The following is a 14861-nucleotide window of genomic DNA, read 5'->3' as shown; positions in this document are numbered from 1 at the left end:
TATCACAGGTGCAGATTATGGGCATGGATTCCTTGGGGGGGAAAACACCTGTCAATGGGACAAATGTGGGAACAATTTGTCACCTTACTGAGACCAATATCACGTAAGCCTTTTTTTTTTTTTTTCAATATTGTGTTTTTGGTGAAAGTTGAGGTTCCCATTTAACAATTACTACACAAATCGTTCAGAGACTTTGGTTACATTTTTCACAACATTTTACATTAACTTGCTTCTGGATGTTTCGCTTCCATTAATCTGGTTTCCCTGTCCCTTTACCCTTTCTTCTTTGCTTTTTTTTTTTTTTTTTTGCTTTTTGCTTTATTTATTTATAATTTGAAAGATAGTTATTCCATACTTAAAAGCAGTGTAAAACAAAGGAACCCCTTAATATTTTTTATCCATTCCTGAAGTAGTTCTAAAAAAACATTTTGTGTTGGTTTTTATCCAGTCTGCTGTCTGCCTTTATTTGGGAAATACTGTTATTCTACCTTACTGTCAGTTCTCCCTTTCTGTAGCAAGAAAGGCCTTAACACCTAGGAAAGCTCTTACTTTCACTTACCACCTAAACTGAAAAGTGAAACTGTTTAATGAGGGATTCCGGACATTCCCCAAGAGGCCACATGACCAGTTTAAAAGCTGATACAAAGTGCCTAAAATAACCCATTAATTCTTTTGTTATAATAAATTAATAGATTTATGCTGACATACGTACAATCATAGGCCTAAACCAAATTAAAGTTTAAAAAAAAAATCAGCAATGCTAAGAAGTCAGCAGAGCTCAAAAAATAGTATGCTTTCATAAGGAGAGAGCTTTAAACATTCAGCAACTTGTATAATTTAATATGCTAAAAATGTGGAAACAAATAGGACAAGGGGGTGGAGAGTACACCTAGGACAAGTGATTTCCTGATTTTCTTCGTTTCTTGTCTTCAGGAGGAAAGATGTTGACTTCAAAAGAGACAGTATCTGAAAAGGGAATTTACATCTTTTAGTTCTAGATGGTACTCTTGTGCTATTTTCTCAGCAGTCCAGGTATCTGGTTAAAGTTTATGATTATTGACAAGTGTTAATGCCTCTGCCATCAAAATTTTTCTTTGGGAATGTTTGTAAGACCCATTGTATCAAAGTGATGGCCTTTCGACAATTTCAACTCCCTCGGCTCTTGATGCGTTCCACCATCTTTTGCCTGCATAGGAGACACGGGATCTTTGGAATCAACATATACATTTTTTAGTAATTACAGCAGCTTGTCATCTTTTCTAGCAGTTTCTCCTTTAATTTCTAGATGGCGGCTTATCTCCATAGGCTCCTGGTGGAGGGGTGCTTGGAAGCGAGAGAGGGCTTTATCTTGTTGGTTTCCCATTCCACCTGGTTCTCTAGATTGAAGTTCCTGATTGTGAGTCACCAAGGCCTCCATCTCCTCACAGCCTGATACCCTCTCAGGTTCGCACCTCATGAGGAAACACCAGCACTGGGCAACTTCTGCTTTAGAGTAATTGTTGACCATTTGGTCACATATAGGTGATTTTTTTTAAAGGTGCACAGTACTCATTGGTAATATACTTTATGTGACAATCTGTTATTTAGCTAAAAAGTTCATGTATGCCTTTGTAAAGATTTTGTTAGGTTCTGACTCATAGTGACCCTCCAATAGAAGGAAACACTGCCAGGTCCTGTGCCGTCCTCACTCGTTGCTATGCTTGAGCCCACTGTTGGCAGCCAGTGTATCAATCAGTCTCATAGAGGGTCTTTGTCTTTTTTGCTGACCCTTTGCCAAGCATGATATCCTCTCGGGACAGGTCCCTTCTGATAACATGTCCAAAGTACATGAGACAAAGTCTCGCCTTCCTCACTTCTAAAAAGCATCTTGGCTGTACTTCTTGCAAGACAGATTTACTGTTTTTCTGGCAGTCCATTCAATATTCTTCACCAACGGCATAACACAAAGGCATCAATTCATCGGTGTTTCCTAGTCATTGTCCAGCTTTCACATGCGTATGAGGCGATTGAAAGCGCCATGGCTTGGGGCAGGTGCACCTTAGTCTTCAAGGTGACAGCTTTACTATTTAACACTTTAAAGAGGTCTTTTGCAGCAGATTTGCCCAATGCAATGCATCTTTTGATTTCTTGACTGCTGCTTCTAGGGGCGTTGATTGTGGATCTAAGTAAGATGAAATCCTTGACAACTTCAGTCTTTTCTCCGTTTATCATGATGTTCTTTATTGGTCCAGTTGTGAGGATTTTTGTTTTCTTTATGTTGAGGTGTAATCCCTACTGAAGGCTGTGGTCATTGATCTTCATCAGTAAGTGCTTTAAATATTTGCTTTCAGCAAGCAAGGTGTTGTGTCTTTTGCGTATTGCAGGTTGTTAATGAGTCTTCCTCCAATCCTGATGCCACATTCTTCTTTTTAAAGATAGCTTTTATAAAACATAGAAGGTGGTGTTAACATTTACTGAAGCCCATAACTTAGAAGGCTTGGAGCAAGTGTAGGGAAAGTCCTCTTGGCAGCTCCGGGTAATGCATCTCTTATCACATTTCATCACGTCTTTGTGATTGTGTTTTACCTCAGAGGTAAACCTCTCAGAGAGGTTGTAATAAACTTCAGGAATATTTTATTTAATCGTTTAAAAAACAAAATCCTGTTGAACGGAACTGTCAGTTGGGATTGCATTGTATTCATAGGTTAATTTGGGAAGAAGTTTTATCTTTGAAATGTTGATATTTTTCCATTTTGAAAATACTGTTTCCATAAAGAGTGGAATCATATTTTTACAACCCCTCAGGAATATTTTTTAGAGATTTTCTAAAGTAAGTTCTGTATATTCTTAAGTGTCTTCCTAGGAATTATATTGCTATCATGAATATACTATTTTTTACCCCATTTCATTTCATACCTTTTTTAACATTAAAAATACTAGAATAAAAATTTAGAGACATGCCATTTTTAACTTGTCAGGTTATCAGTGGTAAAATAGATTAACCAAATCCACCAACAGTGGGAATATATGGAAACATATACTCTTATGCAGTACTGGTTAGAGTGAAATAGGTATAGTTGTTTTGGAAAGAATTTGTGTATAAAATTCAGTTTGTATAACCTTTGAAGTGGCAATAAATGTATAGTAATTTATACTTGGGAGATAGTTGCACATGTGGGAAAAGACGAATAAATATGGTTGAGTCTTGGACTTTTTTTTACAATAGCAAAAAACAATACTCCAAGTGTCCGTTGGATACTTAATAATTTAATAACTTAAATAAGGTACTTGTATACAAGGGAAAACCACTAACAATGTTCAGGTACGGCTATAGTAATATTGAAGATTGCCCACAAACTAGTAAACCAAGAAAGTTTATAGTATGACCCCTTTTTTTAATGTGTGTGTGTGTGCGTGTGCGTGCCTGCACACTTAAATATACAAAGAATGAAAGAAAAAAAATGTACGCAGGAGGTCATTATCATAACTGCTTCTGTCTGGCAGATGAGATTTGGGGTATGTAATATATTCATTGTACTTGTTAAAGAGTATATATATCAATCTTATAATAAAGCTACTTAGAAAAAAATTAGTCTGGTGGTATAGTCCCGTTATGGCCAAGGATCTATGTTATATAATCTCTATAACTTTTTTTTTCTATTGCTCACTTGCACCCAGTATCAAATTCAAGGTATACAAATGCACTGTGAGAATTGTGATTTAGATGCCTGTCGGAGGCAGTATGACTTCTGATGGTTCATCGGTGATGAGGCCGTCTGGATAACTGTAAGGAGCTTTCTGCATTCTGGCCCTCAGACCAGAGAGCCCACACGCCTGGCTTCATAGAGAGCAATGCACCATGATGTGCTCTCTCCAGGCTGACTTTTCCATCTGGTGACTCAGGAGACCTGCGTACTGCCCTGGGCCGAGCCCGTCTTTGCTACCTGGGGCTGCCCTGGTGCTACCAGACAAAGAGAATCTAAGATACAGATGCTGCGGGGTGGGGGCGGGGGGGGGCGGGGACACCTATATCTGAGGGACTGTTATGGATCCAGATAAGTTGCAACTGCTCCACAGGCTAGTCCTCAGCCAGAATCCAAGTGTCTTTTAGGTATGATACAGAAGGAAAATGAAGAATGCCAACTTGGTTAGGCAACCTACCAGCAGCCATCAGGATGAGGTGGTATGAAGATAGGAAGAAACTAAAATCTGGTTATTCCTCCACAGGAGCTCTCTTGCATCCAGCTATGCTCCGAGCACTGAAAGCACTTAAGCCTCATGTTGCCTTGAACCCCATGGTCACAGCGTTGTGTGCAGTGTTATGTGTAATTTTGCCATCAGGAGTACCTGCCTATCATATTCAACCTCTTGATACTACTGATTGACATCTGACCAATCAAAAGATTTTTGTGTGCCAGGCACCGTTCTGAACACTTGAGGTACAGCCATTAAGCCCTCATGGATCTGAATTTCTACATTTCAGGAAAATATAAAGACAAGTACATTAATTTCAGAACGTGCTGAGTGCTTTGAAGAAAAAGAATGATGTCTGCTCCCAGACATGACATTTGAATGAATACCTGATGGATGAGAAAGATCCAAGCATTCGAAAGAACTGGAGGCAGAATGAACAGTGCAAAGGGCCTAAGGTGGGATGGGACTGTGTTTTATGGTAATAGGAAGCCAGTGTGACTGAAATGTAATGAGTGAGGCGGAAAGTGTAGGAGATGAGATTGGAGAGAGGTAGGTGGATGTCATAGATGAATGACGGCTACAAATTCTTTCCTACTTCTGTTGAGAGGTGGAGTCCAGCCTTGAATCTGAGCTGATTTTAGTAATTTTATTGACCAACCGAGGATAGCACAAGTGACAGTGTGCCAGCTTCCAGGCTTAAGCCTTAATCAGTGGCTTTTGCTTCCTGTTTTCTGGAACACTCAGTCTTGAAGACCTGAACCTCCACGTAAGGCTGATGGAGCCCAGCCATCCCTGCCAAGGCATCAGGCATATAAGTGAAGCCATCTTGTCTCCTCCAGACCAGACATGCTAAATAGCTCCTAGGAAGAAGAAGGAGCCCTGATGGCACAGTGGATACGAGCTCAGCTGCTAACCGAAAGGTCGGCAGTTGAAAGCCACCGACCACTCCTTGGATTTCCTATGGGATGGTTCTACTCTGTCCTATAGGGTTGCTATGAGTCGGAATAGACTTGATGGCAATGGGTTTTTGGTTTTTAATGCCCAGATTATATCTCAAACCTGTCCCCTCTTCTCCATTTCCACCACTACCCCATAGTCCAAGCCACCACTATCTCTTTCCCAGACTACTGCAATACCCTTTTAATTGTTCTCCACGTCTCTAGTTTTTTCCCTCTCAAAATCCATTCTCCAAACATCAGCCAGTGATTTTTTTTTTTCTTCAAATTAGAAATCAGATTACTGCTTGCACCACCCAGGGGCTCCATATACAGTGAAGCCTATAAGAGCAAAAACTATGCGGGACCACCTAGTTTTTCCGGGTCTCTCAAGTTTTCTGCCTCTGATGGGGTGCAGCCACCACTTTTCTATTGCTCTCTATTTAGTGGAAAATATTTTAGTTTTCCTTCTCTGACAGGTTCCCACCTTACACAGGTTTTACTGTACATTTTCCCTTTTCATATTTAGGAGATTATTTGTAGCATCAATTCCTAGAAATGCAATCATTTCAAGGGTTATATACATTCTAAGGAAACCCTGGTGGTGTAGTGGTTAAGAGCTATGTCTGCTAACCAAAAGGTCAGCAGTTCAAATCCACCAGGCACTCCTTGGAAACCCTATGGAGCAGTTCTACTCTGTCCTGTGGGTTGCTATGAGTTGGAATCGACTCCTTGGCAATGGGTTTTTTATTTTTTTAAATACATCTTAAAATTTAGAAGATGTTGCCAACTTTTCCTCCCAAGATTTTATACCAATACGGTGTACTCGTATAACAAAAAGGATCTATTTCTTTGCATTATTGATGATCGTTTTATTTATAATAAAAACTTGTAATCTTTGTCAATATATGAAGATGATACCTTGTTATAATCTGCGTTACTAATCATGAGGTTGGTCATAGTTCTATGTATTTTTGTCACTTATTCTGTTAACTGCCTTTTGAAGTCTTTAACCCATTTTTCTTTTTGTTAGTGTTTTTCTCTTGTTCTGTGTCCGTGTGTTTTCAAGGAAATTAGCTACTATCTGTCGTATGTGTTGAGGATAACTTTCCCTAGTTATTTGGTATATAGATAATTATAATGGGTGATCAAATTCATAGTCTTTTACTTTATGTTACCTGGGTTGAGGACTGATATTTTAACAAAGCCCTCCTAATCAAGAATGGAGTCTGTTAGAGATTAAATTGTGTCCTGCCCAAAATATGAATTGGAATCCTAACCCCTATACCTGTGAATGGAAACCCTGGCGTCATAGTGGTTAAGAGCTACGGCTGCTAACCAAAAGGTCGGCTGTTCAAATCCATCAGGCATTCCTTGGAAACTGGGGGGCAGTTCTACTCTGTCCTGTAGGGTCGCCACGAGTCAGAATCGACTCAATAGCAGTAAGTTTATACCTGCGGATGTCATCCTGTTTGGAAACACGGTTTTCTTTGTGCACAGTGTGGAATCACTTAATAATAATAAATTGGTCTTTTGGCCCTGGTTCCAAAGCCCCACTCAATAGTTGGCCTTTACCAGGATCAGTTGGGTGGGTCCCACCCAATCTGACCTTTATGGGGTTTGGCTGGCGAGGCCCCATCCTGTAGTTGACCTTTGCAGGGATTGTTGAGGGGCCTGGCCAGTGACTGGTAAAAACCGTAGAAGGAGGAGGCTCAGATGCGGACTCTTGATCTACTAGAGCAGGACAGGAGTGTGTGTTTTAGACACCAGGACCCTGTGCTGTGACCCTCCCAAACTGACTAAACCTGCAACGGCAATGGAGGCAGCAATTGCAACAGTACCAGAAGTGAAGACAACAGCAGACCCAGATGGTGGCAGCAGAGTATAAAGATCAAGCCCCACCAAGAGCTGAGAGGAGTGGCCAAGAGCCAACCAGCCAAGTGAGCTCATTGAGTTTCACGTGTGAAAGTTTCCTGATGGGTGAGACTGAATATTGGTTTTGAGGAAGCGTAGGTGGATCCCCTTTGAGACATTGAGGTTCTATGCCAGGACCCTCCTGAACCTTGCTCTTCACATATCTTCGTTTCTGTTTACCTCCTGTTATTAAAGTTGTTACTGCAGTCATGTTGTTTCAATGAGTTCTCTTGACTGTTCTAATCAATTATCGAACCCAATAGGGAAAGAGTGCTGTGAGGAGAACAGCTGGCACTAGAAATGATGGAGAAGGTGGAAAATGGGGGTATATTTGACCTTCATCTACAGGAACCAGCTTGGTGCTGATTCTTAAGGTCAGGTTGTCTTTTTAGTTGGTGTCCAAGAGAATTATCCTTATTACCCTTGGTTAGGTTAACTAGATCATACCTGAGTAGGGTGGATTCTGCAGCTAACCACTTCTGAGTTATAAAAAGAGCAGATTAGATGCAGAGATACGCACACACACAGGATGGGCAGCTGGGGAGACAGATACCATGTGAAGATCATCTACAAGCCAAGGAGCCAATGAACCAAGAAATGCCTGGGACTATCTATGGGGAAGGAATCAATACGGCCAAGGCCCTGATGTGGACTTGTAGCCTCCAGAACTGTGAGAAAATAAATTTCTTTTCTTTGAAGCCACCTGCTTATGGTATTTCTGTTACTGCAGCACTAGGAAACTGAAAGATAGTCTTTTTGTTGAAGATGTAGTTTATTCTGCCAATAGTGTTTTTAAAAAAGTATGGATATAGATCTCACATGTTGCTTGTAAAGTTTATTTCTAGAACATCATTTATCTTTTCATTAATTATATATATATATGTGGAAACCCTGGTGACGTAGTGGTTAAGTGCTACGGCTGCTAACCAAAGGGATGGCAGTTCAAATCTACCAGGTGCTCCTTGGAAACTCTGTGGGGCAGTTCTACTCTGTCCTATAGGGTCACTATGAGTCGGAATCGACTCGACGGCACTGGGTTTGGTTTTTATGCGTAAACCAAAGAAAATCAAACCTGTTGCCGTGGAGTCAGTTCTGACTCAGTGACCCTATAGGACAGAGTAGAACTGCCCTATAGTGTTTCCAAGGAGTGCCCATTGGATTTGAACTGCCAACCTTTTGATTAGTAGCCAGGGTTTCCTTATGAGTTGGAATTGACAGTGATGGGTTTATACACACACACACACACACACACACATATATACTCATGTCACAACAACAACATATCAGTAGAGCAGTATATATTTCTACTCTGTTCTGTAGGGTCACTGAGTTGGAATTAACACCAGGTTTGGTTTTTCATGTATCTATGTAGCTGTCTACGTCTTTGTGTGTATTGCAGTTCCTCCTGCATGTTATCTAAGCTGTGGTTCCTCTGCTGTGCTTCAGCCAGTAACTTAATGCCTTCTAGTTATTCGTGTAATTTTCTCATCTAGTAACTTCTGTTTTCTTCATTTTTGCAGGTTTATACTTTTAGTTGTGATTTACTCTCTATTTGGAAAAGGATAGCGAGAATGGTTGAACAGCTTGAAGAATGTAATCAATGTCACTGAATTGTACATGTAGAAATTGTTGAGTTGGCATATGTTTTGTTATGTATATTTTCAACACTATTAAAAAAATTACTGTCATTTTAGTAAGTTTTCAGGTAGAGATGAATATAAGCACATTTTCTCAGGTCATCAAAATAAACCTGTTCTTTTTTTAATCTCTTATCCTCATTTATTATAAAGTCTCCTGTTTCCTCAGCTGCTGGCTTTTCTATATGTTCAGTTTTGTGCTGCTATGTAAAAATCAATCTAATTAATATAATGCATGTAATTAATCCTCAGAAATATTCAAGAATATGTTGCATCTTTGAAAATGAAGTTATTTTAGAAATTATATATTTTAAATAAAATGGTCTAAATAAGATGATTTAAGTAAAACCATGAATTCATGGACAGAACAACAGAATGGACATTGTTGGTGATGAGCAAATTTGTGAGGTGGAAGATTAAGGCAAGGAATTACTCCAGAGTAAAATGCAAGAAAACAACACTTGTGTGTATAATGGATTATTAAGAGACATGGCAAAGGATCCAACGTGTGACAAATAAAAAACCACGAAACCTGTTGCCATTGAGTCGATTCTGACTCACAGCGACCCTACAGGACAGGGTAGAACTGCCCCAAAGGGTTTCCAAGGAGCACCTGGTGGATTCAAACTGCCGACCTTTTGGTTAGCAGCCGTAGCTCTTAACCACTACACCACCAGGGTTTCCATTTGACAAATAAAAGTGCCAAAAAGAAAGTACAGATATGATAACCAAAAGCAAAACACACTGCCCTTGATTGAGTTCATTCCAACCCATAGCAACCTTATAGAACAGAGTAGAACTGCCTCAGGGTTTCTGAGGCTGTAATCTTCATGGAAGCAGACTGCCACATACTTCTCCCGCGGAGCAGCTAGTGGGTTTGAACCGCCAACCCCTTGGTTAGCAGCCCTGTACTTAACCACTGCGCCAATAGTAGAGAATAAAAAAAAGAAAAAACAAGAAAATAGAGCTGGAGATTCTTATTGAAAGATACTGATGTGTGCTCAACAGAAGAAATTAAAAAAAACAAACAAAAAAAAGACTCTCATCCAAATAAGTCATGGTAGAATTTCAGTTGAAGATTGTTATAGATTGAATCGGCCAGGATTCCCAGTATTGTGTGAATAGGCCATGATTGCCTGTATTGTATGATCGTCCACCATTTTGTCATCTGATGTGATTTTCCTCTGTGTTGTAAATCCTACCTCTATGATGTTAATTAGGCAGGATCAGAGGCAGTTTTGTTAATGAGGTAGGACTCGATCTATAAGATTAGGCTGTATCTTGAGTCAATCTTTTCTGAGATTTAAAAGACAGAACAGGGCAGAGAGACAGAGGGACCTCCTACCACCGAGAATGAAGAACCAGGAGGGGAGCGTGTCCTTTGGACCTGGGGTCCCTGCGCCGAGAAGCTCCTAGACTAGGGGAAGATTGATGACAAGGACCTTCCCCGAGCGCAGACAGAGACAAAGCCTTCCCCTGGAGCTGGCTTCCTGAATTCCAACTTCTAGCCTCCTGGATTGTGAGAGAATAAATTTCTCTTTGTTAAAGCCGCCCACTTGTGATGCTTCTGTTACAGCAGCACTAGATAACTAAGACAAAGATAACGAAAGAAAATCTTAAATCTTCAAGAAAGGAAGTAAAACCCAAATATTATCCATAAAGGAATGAGAATAATTTGGTATCGTACTGTTCATCAATAACAAAAGACTAAGAGAGTGACATAATATTTCAAAGCTCTGAAATAATATGACTTTTATCTTATTGTTCTATGCCTAGGCAAAGAAGCATTTACTGTGAGAGCAATGAAGACACTGCACATGGAAACTTGTTGCTGTCAAGTCTATTCTGGCTCATAGCGCCCCTAGAGGACAGAGCAGAACTGCCCCAGAGTTTCCAAGGAGCAGCTGCTGGATTCGAACTGCTGACCTTTTGGTGAGCAGCCTGAGTTCTTGACCACTGCGCCACTGGCGCTCATTTAACACCCACAGACTTTCTGAAAAAAACTTCTTAAGAATATAGTCCAGCAAGACAAAGAGGAAAACGTACAGGTCAACAATAAGTGTGTAAAAAAAAAAAAAAATACAGTAAATCTTACGTTAAGTCTAAATATTTGTCAATGAGGAAAAAAGAATATATGAAATTAAGGTCCCAGAACATCTCAGTGTGGAAGATGAGAGAAGTGAGAAGTTACAAATGTGGTAGGTATTAATCCAGCCATATCAATAATCACTTTTTTTAACCATTTTTACTTTTATTATTCTTTAAAAAATTTTTTTTAATAGTTTATTTTCGTTTTTGTTGGTGGTGAGAATACACACAGCAGAACATATACCAATTCAACAATTTCTACATGAACAGTTCAGTCACAATGATTATATCTTCAAGCTGGGCAGCCATTCTTACCCTCCTTTTCAAAATTATTTTCCATTAACATAAACTCACTGTCCCCTAAGTTTCCCATCTAATATTTCAAGTTGCTGTTGTTAGTTTGATCCCACATAGATAAGGCACAATGCTCAAGGCAGATATTTTTTACTCATTAAGCTAAATTATTGTTTGTTTGTTTTACATATTATCAGGAGAGACCAGTCCCTGGAGAAGAACATCATGCTTGGTAGAGGGTCAGTGAAAAAGAAGACCCTCAATGAGATGGATTGACACAGTGGCTTGCAGCAATGGGCTTAAGCATAACAACGATTGTCAGGATGGCGCAGGACCCCGCAGTGTTTCGTTCTGTTGTACACAGGGTCACTGAGTCAGAACCAACTCGAGGGCACCTAACAACAACAACAGCATTGTTTGGTTTTAAGAAGACTTAAGGGGATATTTTGGTTTAAGGTTTAAAGATGATCTCAGGGCAATAGTTTCGGGGCCAATAATTACTTTAAATGTGAATGGTCTAAATACACCAATTAAAAAACAGAGGTTATCAGAGTGAATACAAAAAAACAAACAAGATGCAGCTGTATGTTGTCTACAAGAAATCTGCCTTAAATATAAAGACAGAATAAAAGTAAATGGATGGTAAAAGATATATCATACTGTTCTTGTTGCTGGGTGCCGCAGACTAGATTCAGACCCATAGTGACACCATGTGACAGAGTAGAACTGCCCTGTAAGGTTTCCTAGGCTGAAATCTTTATGGGAGCAGATCACCACGTCTTTTCTCCCAAGGAGCTGCTGGGTAGGTTTGAAATGCCAACCTTTTGGTTACCAGCCAAGCGCTTAACCGTTGCACGACCAGGGCTCCTTTATATCATGCTAACACTAATCAAAAGAAAGCTGGAGTAGCTATACTAATTTCAAATAAAGCAGATTTCAGACCAAGAAAATTATCAGGGATAAAGAGAGGCATTATATCATGGTAAAGGGTCCACTTCTCCAAGAAGACATAACAATCATGAATATGTATGGACCTGACTACCCAAAAAAGAAATCAAACCCATTGCCGTTGAGTTGATTCTGACTCATGGCGACCCTATAGGACAGAGTAGAACTGCCCCACAGTGTTTCCAAGGGGCACCTGGTGGATTCAAACTGCAGACCTTTGGGTCAGCAGCTGTAGCCCTATAACCACTATGCCACCAGGGTTTCAGACTGCAGAGTGTCAAAATAAGTGAGACAAAAACTGATAAAAGTGCAAGGGGAAATAGACATGTCCATTATTATAGCTGGAGACAGCAGCCCCCCTGCATCAATGACTGACAGATTCAGCAGGCAGAAAATCAGCAAAGGACATAGTTGAAATGAACAGCACAACCAATTGACTGGATCTCATTGACTTTTCTACTATACTTCATCCAACAACAGCGGAATACACATTCTTTTTGAACTCATATGGAACATTCACCAAGATAGACCATGTCCCGGGCCATAAAGCACGCTTACCAAATTTAAAAGAATAGAAATCATATCAAGTATGTTCTCAGACCACAATGGAATTAAAGTAGAAATCGAAACAGAAAGATAGTCGGAAAACCAAAATATTTGAGATTAAACAGCACACTCCTAAATAACACCTTGGTCAAAAAAGAAGTCTGAAGAGAAATTAAAAAATACTTTAAACGAAACACAATTTATCAGAATTCGACCGATGCAGCGAATGCAGTAACTAGAGGGAACTTTATAACATTGAAGGCATGTATTAGAAAAAAAAAAAAAAAAAAGATCTGAAATCTAAGCTTCTACCTTAAACAACTAGAAAAAACAGAGTCTTTGCCAGGAGGACCAAGCAACTGTGGGAAGAGATTGTACCCTTTTAGCTGCTTTCCTTCAGTCCTGAACTGTGGCCCTCTGGTGAAATTCTGTGAGTTGCAATTAACTCGACGGCAACGGCAGTGGCGAAATTCTTATTCAATTTTCTTACCCCCTTATGGCACCAAATAAAAAGATACTTTATTTAGTAGAAGACTTAAAATGTGAATGAGGGGACATCCCAAAAAGAGGTTCTTATCACAGAAAATCTGAAAACTGTCCATGTTCTCTTAATTTGTTGAAATATTACTCTATTAAGAGATTCCTCAAGCAAACACCAAACCAGTTGCCATGGAGTCAGTTCCCAATCATGGTTCGTTGTGACCCCATGCGTGCAGAGTAGAGCTGTTCTATAGGGTTTTCAAGGCTGCAACCTTTCAGAAGCAAATTGCCAGGCCTGTCTTCCAAGGCACCTCTGGGTGGGTTGAACCGCTAATCGTTGCATCACCATGGGACTACTAATGATACCCCAGACCCCTGCTATCCTCTGATTAAGGACAGCAGAAAATGTTTGTCAATTCTCTCAGTTTCTTATGGGCCGGGGTTGGGGCGGGGGGGGGGGGGAACCACCACAATCCAGTCCATTCTAGGGAAACAAGTTACCTGGCAGCTTGTGTCAAGCTTAGCAGGATATTTTCCAGAAAGCTCTTCAATAGAAACGACCTGTGATCTTAGAAGGGGAAAAAAAGCACTTTTAAGTGATTTTTAATTGAAAAGTTGCACGCTTTTGAAATTAAAGGATTACTCTACAAAATAAGTATAAGGATTCTCACAGACGGAATCCACTCGACGGCAACGGGTTTGGTTTAGTTTTTAACTTTAGGTGAGGAGTCTTTCTGCTTCCGTTTATTACGGGTGAGGAGCGATATATTTTAATCAGTATTATTACTTCACTATTATTTTCATCGTTATTATTACAGATAAATGGACATTGCCCGGGTGGCCCGGCCGACTCCCCAAGGCACCCTAACGGCCCTCCCCTCCCCGCGCCGCGCAGGGGCTTCTGGGCATTGTAGTCCACAGGCTTCTGTGCGCATGCGCCGTGGTTCCGGGAGCGCAAAGCGGCCCACATTACTTGGGGCGCTGAGGTGAGGGCCGCCTGGACCGCGACCCCGTTGGCGGCTTCGCCGGGGATGGGACTAGAGGGCTGGCGGCTATGACCCAGCCCCGTCTATGGGAGTGGGAGGAGTTGGAAGCGGGGACTGGGGGACCGATGACACCTCCTCCTCGGTAGGGTGGGTGGTGAGGGTCTCCGACCCGGCCTCCCTAAGATGCGGTGGGGAGACCTTGGGTCAGTTTGGGGGGCAGCCTCGAGTTGGGGGATTGACTTGGGTAGTGCAGCTTCAAGTTCCAGGGTAGTGGCTTGGGCTGTGCATCCCCGGCTCGGGGCTGGGGCAGTCTGGGGACTTCAATCTCTGGACCGGGGCGGGGGGTCGGGGCCCTTGACCCGGGCTGTGCATCGCTGGTTCGGGGGGGTAAAGTCTTGGGCCGTGCGTCCCTGACTGGCGGGCGGGGTGGCTCAAACTGTGCATCCAGGGTCTGGGGAATCGCTTGGGCTGATCATCTCTCGGTTTGGCCGGGAGCATTCCGGCTCCCGCACGCCAAGGTTTCCTTTGCAGAGAGGACCTTCTTGGGTTGTAAACTCAGTGTTTGGGATTTGGCAGCTCTGACTCCAGGCAGGCATTCTTGGTTGTCCTGCAGAGGTTCTGCCCTCTGGGAACAGGGCGACCTATCCCCTGTCTCTAGTAGTAAATCTGGGGTTTTGTGACTCTTGGGTCCATTTAGAAAAGGACTTGCGAAGATAATTAACCTCATTCTCACCAGCATGCTGTGAGCCAGGTAGTGTAAATATTGAGCATTATAAAATACATAAACCAAAACAAACAAACAAAACCCCAAAAAACCCAAACTCGTTGCGGTCCATTCTATTCCGACTCATAGCGACCCT

General features: G+C 41.3%; 1 pseudogene; it reads right to left on the bottom strand.

Moving 5' to 3' along the window:
- Positions 1 to 290: 290 nt before the first annotated feature.
- LOC104845553 (NADH dehydrogenase [ubiquinone] 1 alpha subcomplex assembly factor 4-like) lies at positions 291 to 14499 on the bottom strand (annotated as a pseudogene).
- Positions 14500 to 14861: the final 362 nt, after the last annotated feature.

Source organism: Loxodonta africana, chromosome 11 (assembly GCF_030014295.1).
Source record: "Loxodonta africana isolate mLoxAfr1 chromosome 11, mLoxAfr1.hap2, whole genome shotgun sequence".
In the NCBI taxonomy this organism is placed as follows: Eukaryota; Metazoa; Chordata; class Mammalia; order Proboscidea; family Elephantidae; genus Loxodonta; species Loxodonta africana.
The sequence above is the reverse complement of the archived record's forward strand: the minus strand, read 5'-3'. Positions and strand labels throughout refer to the sequence as shown.